The following is an 8,595-nucleotide window of genomic DNA, read 5'->3' on the forward strand; positions in this document are numbered from 1 at the left end:
AATAAAAAAATTTTCATGAATTCGAAAATTTACGTCAGAACGGCTTTACGAACGATTTACACAAAAATTCGTTCTGTTCGTGTTTCATGAATGAGGCCCATTATGTGAAGCTGGAAACGTTTTAAAGATCCATTTGGAGAAAATAGAAATTTTTCCATTCATACATTTTGTTCATCACTACAGTCACAGAGACAAACAGTCTGTTCATTAATGTTCATAAATGTTTCGGATAATAACACTGGTTCGAGTCAAATGACAATAAAACTTCCATAGCCTCCACAGTAGCTAGCCTTGTACTGATATTTGCTATTAAATACTTCATTGTTTGAGTTTTTCCTGCGTCATTGAAACCAGGGAGTCAGAGACCATCCGAATCTGCGTCACAGGAACTTTGAAATGGAGAAATATTAAAATTTACATTCGCAAGACAGAAACACACACCAAATTGGTCTGCGGCCATGCAAATCATTTAAGCAGTCTAGTGAGCTGCAGATGGCATGTGTAATTTGTACTTAGTATTGCTGGCACAAACACCCTCAGATACCTCTTGGGAGAGAAAACGACATTTTGACACAAAAAAAGGCTTTTTAGTCACAAACCTACAGAGACATGCAATGTTATCCTTTTACATTGGTATTCAATTATGTTTGTTTTAAATTATAATTAATTTGTTCATTTATACGTATGTCTGCTTCTTTCCGAATTGCCACATGTATAATAAAAGACTGCAAATTATCATCCAACAGAGACCCTGTGCCATCAAAACAGGTTTTATTGTGTTTCAGTGATTGAAAATTCCTCTCAATGTAAGTGAACAGGTGTTCTACAACCTTCACCGACATATAAACATGCACATATAACATGCACAGGTCATAGAAAGACAATATTCATGCTAACTTGTCAATTTGCAGGTGACATTTGGAGAGTGCAGACGGGTTATGTTGAGTTCTGAACAATAACGCGGCTTCAGCTGAAAGCAGAACTGTAAACACAAAGGCCTTCTGCTGAAATGTCAGTATTTAAAATGTAATAATGGAGCCGCTGTCCTAAGCAGTGCTTAATGTGCATTATGTCTCGTCAGAGTCAGCGTAAAGATGTGGATGCATTACATCTGAAACAAGCGGACAGCAAAGAGTGTGATTTCTGGAAATGGGAATAAACAACTTGCGATATCTTAAAGGGCATAAACTATTCTTGGTAATGTGTCTTTGAGACCAGTCTCTCCTATTAAAGAATAAATACACCTACATATAAAATGAAAATTATCTCATTATTTACCCCCATGTTGTTCCAAACCTGAAACAAAAAGAAATGTAGAATGTTTACACTTTAAATTAATAGGAATCAATAACCCAAGCTCATGAGGAAATATATTTTACAAGGTGGCAATTTGGTATGAATTTGTACAATGCAATTTGTACGGAAACCTTTAGACATTAAGGTCCACCCTTAAATTAGTTTCCCATCAGATGTTGCGTAAAACGTACAAGGGCCATTCCACTGAATGGGTGCCATTTCTGTCCCCAGGAAATTATAGGTACAAACATGCATAAAAATTAACGGTAACACTTTACAATAAGGTGTCATTTATTAACGTTAGTTAGTGCATTAACTAACATGAACAAACAATGAACAATGCATTTAATACACTATTTATTAAATTAACATTAACTAAGATTAATAAATGTTGTAGATGTATTGTTCATTCTTAGTTCATGTTTACTAATGATGTTAACTAATGAACCTTATTGTAAAGTGTTAACTATAAACTTAACTATAAAATACATTTTATTATTAAGCAAAGTGTCCTGCACATTAATCTACCTGCAAATTTTAAATATATATATTTAAAAAATATTAAAAACTACCTAAAACACTGAAAATATAGCATTTGTACATGTCCCCAGTGTCTAATGCTACATTTTAACATGAAATATAATGTTTAAAATCCTTCAGAAGTCATTTTTATTTTGCATTTTTCTGTACCTCCATATCCCATCTGTGCTTTAAATACATTTATTTCAAAATAAATGTATAATATTTTGGATAAAATACACATTTTAGTCGTGTCCCCAGGTTTTCACCCAGTCCTGTTACCCTAACACATTCCCCCCTCTAAAAAACTGGGAAAATTCCACAAGACACATTTTCAACATAATATTGCAACATCTTCTGAAGGCAATGAAATGATCGAAAGCATGTGGTCTTATTTTCTTTTCTGTATATTTGATGATATTGTAACGGTGGCTGGGAGTGTCATTATAAACAGTGTTGGGGGTAACGCATTGCAAGTTACGTAATAATATTACTTTTTTCAAGTAACTAGTAAAGTAATGCATTACTTTTTATTTTACAAGAAAATTTTTCAAAAAAGTAACGCCAGTTACTTTTTTCCCATTTATTGACTGACAGTGCACTGTGTGAACATGGTTACTGTAGTTCTAGACTAAATGTGATTGTGCATTAATTTATCCCACTCGCAAAAAAAACTGATTTAGTATTCATCAAAATTAATTAAAACAGTGAAATGCAAACTCAGAATATGACGCAAACCTGCAATAATTAAATATGTTAAACGACACGAATGTATCTAATCCCATTTTATTAACCAATACCTTTGCTGCTGACCTTTGATGATCCAGTTAAACCATACTAATAAGCAAAAATGACTTTAGATAAACTAACAATTGTGCTTCATTGTTTTTTTTATTTATTGCTGAAGAGTGTTGAACCTTCTTCTCTTGTGTTCTACAGTACAGACGTGAATTTACTTTTCCTTCAGCCTGATGTTTATTCATTACACTTTTTGGTGTGAAAGGGCTTTTGCATTTGCTATAAATAGAACTTCTTGTATTAAAAACAAATCAAGCCCTGCTCATATTTAAAAAGTAGCGCGAAAGTAACGTAATGCATTACTTTCCATAAAAAGTAACTAACATAATTAGTTACTTTCTTAGGGAGTAACGCAATATTGTAATGCATTACTTTTAAAAGTAACTTTCCACAACACTGATTATAAATATACTGTCCTGTTACCTAAATTATTTCTTAGATGTTACTTGTTTATTTTAAGAATACAAATCTTTGGTGAATCACTATAATTAGCTGAGTATTCTCATAATAGTAGCATGTACTCCATTTGGCTAGATTATATGTATTTGCAACTATTATCCTAAAATCTCAATCCTGTTACTTTCAGTCCTGTTACTCATATACTCATATATTCTACAATTATATATATAGTAACTGAGTAAAAGTAACAGGAGTGAGTAGTGTCATCAGATTTATTAATGTAAATATTAGGCAACATCCATATTAATCTAGATAAATTTGAAAATGCATCTTGCATGTTTTGGTCTTCTATCCACACTGAGACAATGCTTTTGCCCAGAGAAAACCTATGTTTGTTCCTGCATTGTTGTTATATATTTCATTCCTGCAAGTATGACAGAAAATGTATGATTTCTGTCCTGTGGCAATTATTTATTAGACTCATATATGGAATGGCGTTTGAGTGTGAGTTGCATTATAAGAAAACAATACCCACAGAAAAACTGAAAATATATTATTTGTTATTTTTAATATAAATTTTAATGTAATATTTAATATTATTATTTTTACTTATCTTATAACCTGTCCTCTACCCCTAAACATAACCCTAACAAAAAACTCTGCAGACCACTAGATTTAAATAGAAACATGATTTGGCCTTTTTTAGCAGTGAGGTCAGCTCACTAGTCAATGTTCAACACTTTCACTATATCAGTGCGGGCATTAACACCTCACATGTGTAGTCAAACCTGTATACTAATATAATGGATACGCATTCCTGTTACCCGGTTTCATTCCTTTTACTAAATAGTTTTTTTCTTTAAAAAATAAAGTTAAACCACTATTTTTTTATTTTTTTTTATTAAATGTATCCCATTATTTAATAAATTGCATCATAGAAAATTGATAAGCTTGAGGTTTGAGTCGCCTTTAAAATGAAAAAAAAAAAAAGGGTTTGTGTACTTTAGAAAAATACTGTATACATTGTGTAGATAAATAGTAATTTTTTATCATTTTTTTTCTGACCATGAAACCAACATTTTATTTCAAATAAACACCTGTCTGAGGAGGAAATGAAGGAATTTGTAGAAAAATGCATCCATCTTCCACTTAAAAAAAATTGTAAAAAATTAAATAAAGTTACCTGAGATGGACCAATACATATCACCACAACTTAAAACAGTCACGGACTGCCATGTGAGCATGTTGGTAGAGATAAGCCCCCTAAAAATGAAAGTCCATATTGCTCTATATTCAATGTTTTGTTGGCAAAAAATGTTTTCATCACAATAGAAATCTGCCTAATGCATAATTGAGGGAAGGACATTTGAGGCGAAACATTCAGATTTTGCATTGGATTTAAGTTTGTTACACTTCAAACATGCACATTTGCAACATTTACCAAAATAAAGCTGTTTAGTTTAGAAGTGACCTCTGAGTAGCTGCTTTATATTCAATTTTGGCCAAGTCACAGTACTCAAAAAATGTTGCTAGCTAAGCTACTAACTACACTACAAAATAGTTACAGTAGTTACATGGAAATAGTTTTCTACATTCAAAATTGTAAGCTGTAATTACAGTAAATGAACATGAGCAAATCTTTAAGAACATATGAATGACATTGTATGAATTCTTACAAATTAGCCACCAATTCACGAAAATAACTACGAACTGCTGTGACAGTATGTTTGTACAAATACTGTCAAGACCCCCCAAAGTGACAAAAATAACAAAAAAGTCTGTGTGACTCTATATTCAATGATATGTGGGCGAAATTCAGTCTTCTCAATAGTAATGTGTAATTCTTAGCGAAGGACACACAGGATTAAACATTAAGATTTTGCATCAACTTAAAGTTTGGTAAACTTTTAACATGCAAATTTGCCACATTTGCCAGCTGCTTACTTTTGAAAGTGACCTCCAAGTAGCTGGTCTACTGTATATTCAGTATTGGGTAAGTAAGTAATATTGGGTACTCAAAAAAGCTAATCTACTAAATACTCCATGAAGATATTACCATAGCTATGCCAAGCTGAAAGCTTCTCTTACATGGAACTAGCTTGCTACGTTAAAGCAACTTAATTAAAAATTAGGTTTTAAAATTTTCAGCTGTAATTTGATACAAGACGTTTGTTTGAAAAACATCTACAGTAAATGAATGTGTTGAGTAAGTAAATATTTAAAAATACAAAAAGCCTACAAATAACATTGCATGCAAATTATCCACCAATTTTTTAAAATGTAAAATCGATAGGGCTGCACGATAAATGAAAATCGCATTCGTGATCAGGCAAAACCTGCGATAGTCATTCGCATCTTGTCAGTGAATCACTGTTCCGTGATCAGTAGTAAATCTCCATCCGAAGGCCAGAGGGTGCTTTCGCGCTGAAACTCCAAATATGCCCCGCAGAAGAAATCCAGGAAATCCCCATAGGGTAGCTGAATAAACAGAACATTTAACTGCTTTCATTGATTCAACATGACTAATAAACACAGGACTACGACAATATATGATTTATCCAAGTTCTTATTATAATTATTATTATAATTTTCATTATAATAGAGTATATAATAATGCAATTCTAATCCTTTATCACTGCTTAGAATGCTATGAAATATGTTGCGTGCCGCCTTCTGTTTAATAAGCCACATCATCTCACAGAAAGATTTATTTCAAACACTTAACTGACGTTATGAAGTGAGTTTGCAGTAAAAACATGCTATTAAACGTGGTATTTTCATGTGCTGTCAGATGGAGCAGCATTTACTAAGCAGAGCCATAGTTCACTGAGAAGCTACGCAAACAGCTGACATTATTGCAGAACGATATCTTCAATTTCATTATCGTGCGATTAAATCGTCTGCGAACTGAGTCAGTGAACTACGGCTCTGTGTAGTAATGCTGCTCCATCTGAAAGCGGCTGGGCTGGAAAGCACATGATAGAGATTTACTACTAATCACAGAGCCGGCTTTACTGACAAGATGCACATGACTATCACATGCGATTAACCGTGCAGCTCTAAAAAGAGATACAAACTGCCATGAGAATGTGTTGGTGCAGACAACCCCCTCCCCAATGGCCAAAAAAAAAATTATAGTCCATATGACTCTATATTCAATGATATGTGGGAGAAATGCAGTCATCTCAATAGGAATCTGCATAATGTGGATTTTTGTGCAAGGCAAAACATTTCCTTGTACAGATTTCACATAAAATTATTATTATTTGTTTTAAACATGCAAATTTGCCACATTTACAAAAAAATAAAGCTGCTTAGTTTGGAAGGAACCTCTGAGTAGTTGCTCTATATTCAATTTTGGGCAAGTTATATAACTCAAAATATATGTTTTGCTAAGCTACTAACTAGTCTGTAAAAACATTAGCTATGCTAAACTGAAAGTTTCTCTTCAAAGAAAGTAGCTAGTTACATGTAAATATAAACGAATGTAAGCAAATCTTAAAACATGTACGAATTCTTACAAATTAGCCACCAATTCACCAAAATGGAAAATAGCTGCAAACTGCCATGAGATGTGTATTGGTACAGATACCGTCAAGCCCACCAAAAATTACAAATACTTTTAAAAGTACAGGTACTTTTTAACAAAACCCAGATGGTACCATGCAGTGTTTCAGCTTGCTCTGAGCTATTAGTTTAACAAATGTTGTGGCATTTGATCTGCGGCAGATTAAAACAGCAAAATCAACTGTATCCCTCTCCAAACTGCTGGTGTCTCAGTCCCAAGGCTGAGTTTGACCTTTAACGGTGGTTCAGCTTGAACTGCGCCTGCCCTCTCTGATTAACTGGAGAGAGGAAGGGAGCATGGATTCAGTCTTGGTTCCCTGAAGAAAAAACAAGGCGATACCGCTAAACACTAATGTCAACTATTGATAAGAACAAGCAAACAATGAGATCGGTGCCAGAGCTGAAGTCAATACTGTTGCACTGGAGAAAGATTGCACAAAACGTCCTTTCGAATGGGTTATTAAGCCCCGCTTACACTGGCAGCAACAAAGCGACCAGAACTAATTAAGTTTCAGTAAGAGTTGTCAGTTCATAACAAAAGTTAATGATATGATGTAGCCGTATTTAGCTACTCAAGCAATGAAGACTGATTAAGTTTAGTCCACCTTGGTTAATGCCTGATTAAACAAATACACAGATTTTGACCAGTGTTGGGTGATGTACCCTAAAAAAGTTATTAACTACTAGCTACTAATTACACACTGAAGAGTGTAATTAGATTACTATACTAATTACTCTCTCTAAAAAGTATTTGCATTACTTATTATTATTTACTTTCTAAATCCCATATCAACCTTGACCAGTTGGACAATACAAGGATAAACATGAAACTGCTCTACTAATATATTCAAATAAATAATATAAAACTGCATAAATTATTCTGAAGTATTTAAAGGAAGGTTACATTAAAACATACATTTTAACATTACATATTGAATTTGGATGTTAAATCCACTATTGTTTGATATAGAATTTTTCTATAGTCATAGTATTTAATGCAATTACAGAAAAAAAAGAGTAATCCCTTACTTTACCTTTTCAAGGGAAATGTAATTAAATTACAGTAATGAATTTCTTAGTAATGCATTCCACACAACACAACACTAACTGAACATTAGTGTAGGTTATTCAGGTTTAGGTCAGCTTGCAAAATATAAGCTACCAAAAGAAATGCAAATAATGAGAAATTTTTATTTCCAACATGCACTCATTGAAAAACAACTCCAAAAATATAGTTATGCATACAATTCACTTCACTTTCCAGCCAAAATGAACCAATGTGCCAGTAAAACACCTTTTAAAATAACTTATATTCATTTATGCACAGCATTTGATTACAAAGACTTGTAGCAAGCTAAAATGTCATGGTTGCTTTAACAAATGCATTTTTTCCTAGTTCTACTGGTAACGCATTTCTTTTTGCAGAAATATTTTCAAAAGCTTTAATTGGTTACACAGCACACCAACATTAGAGCATCCAGATGTACGAATACCTACTAGTCACTGAACCTGGCAACCTGTAGCAATAAACTCGCTGTCAGTTCGAACAGGACATATGTTACAAGTCTTGATATATGTTGTAAAATTAAAAGCGAGTGAAACATCTGCTGGAAGGGAGAAGCGGCTTTCAGAGCTCAGCCAGAGTATCACGGAAACCAATCAATGGATCTTGCTGTGGTGTTATTTCAGATGTTAGGGCTTCAAATCTAACACGACCTTCAACGAAACACCAAGTGTGTGAGACCACAGTGTAACTCTGAGCAAGACTATAGTGCATTTTTGATGGTTTGATGATGTGAGGTACCCTTTACTTTTGATGTCAAGTCCTATCAAGCCATCACTAACTGAGTCTAGCCAGTACTTACAGCTTTAGGGATTTGATATGTCGCATAGATCTTAACCTGAACTAGTCCATGTTGTCATTCTTTCAGAGTTCCCAAATGGCTCATATAAAGTAATCATTTACAATGAAAAAGAAAATCCTGCTAATTAACAGACCAAATTTACCAAGCTCTT

Source organism: Onychostoma macrolepis, chromosome 22, assembly GCF_012432095.1.
Source record: "Onychostoma macrolepis isolate SWU-2019 chromosome 22, ASM1243209v1, whole genome shotgun sequence".
NCBI classification, from domain to species: Eukaryota; Metazoa; Chordata; class Actinopteri; order Cypriniformes; family Cyprinidae; genus Onychostoma; species Onychostoma macrolepis.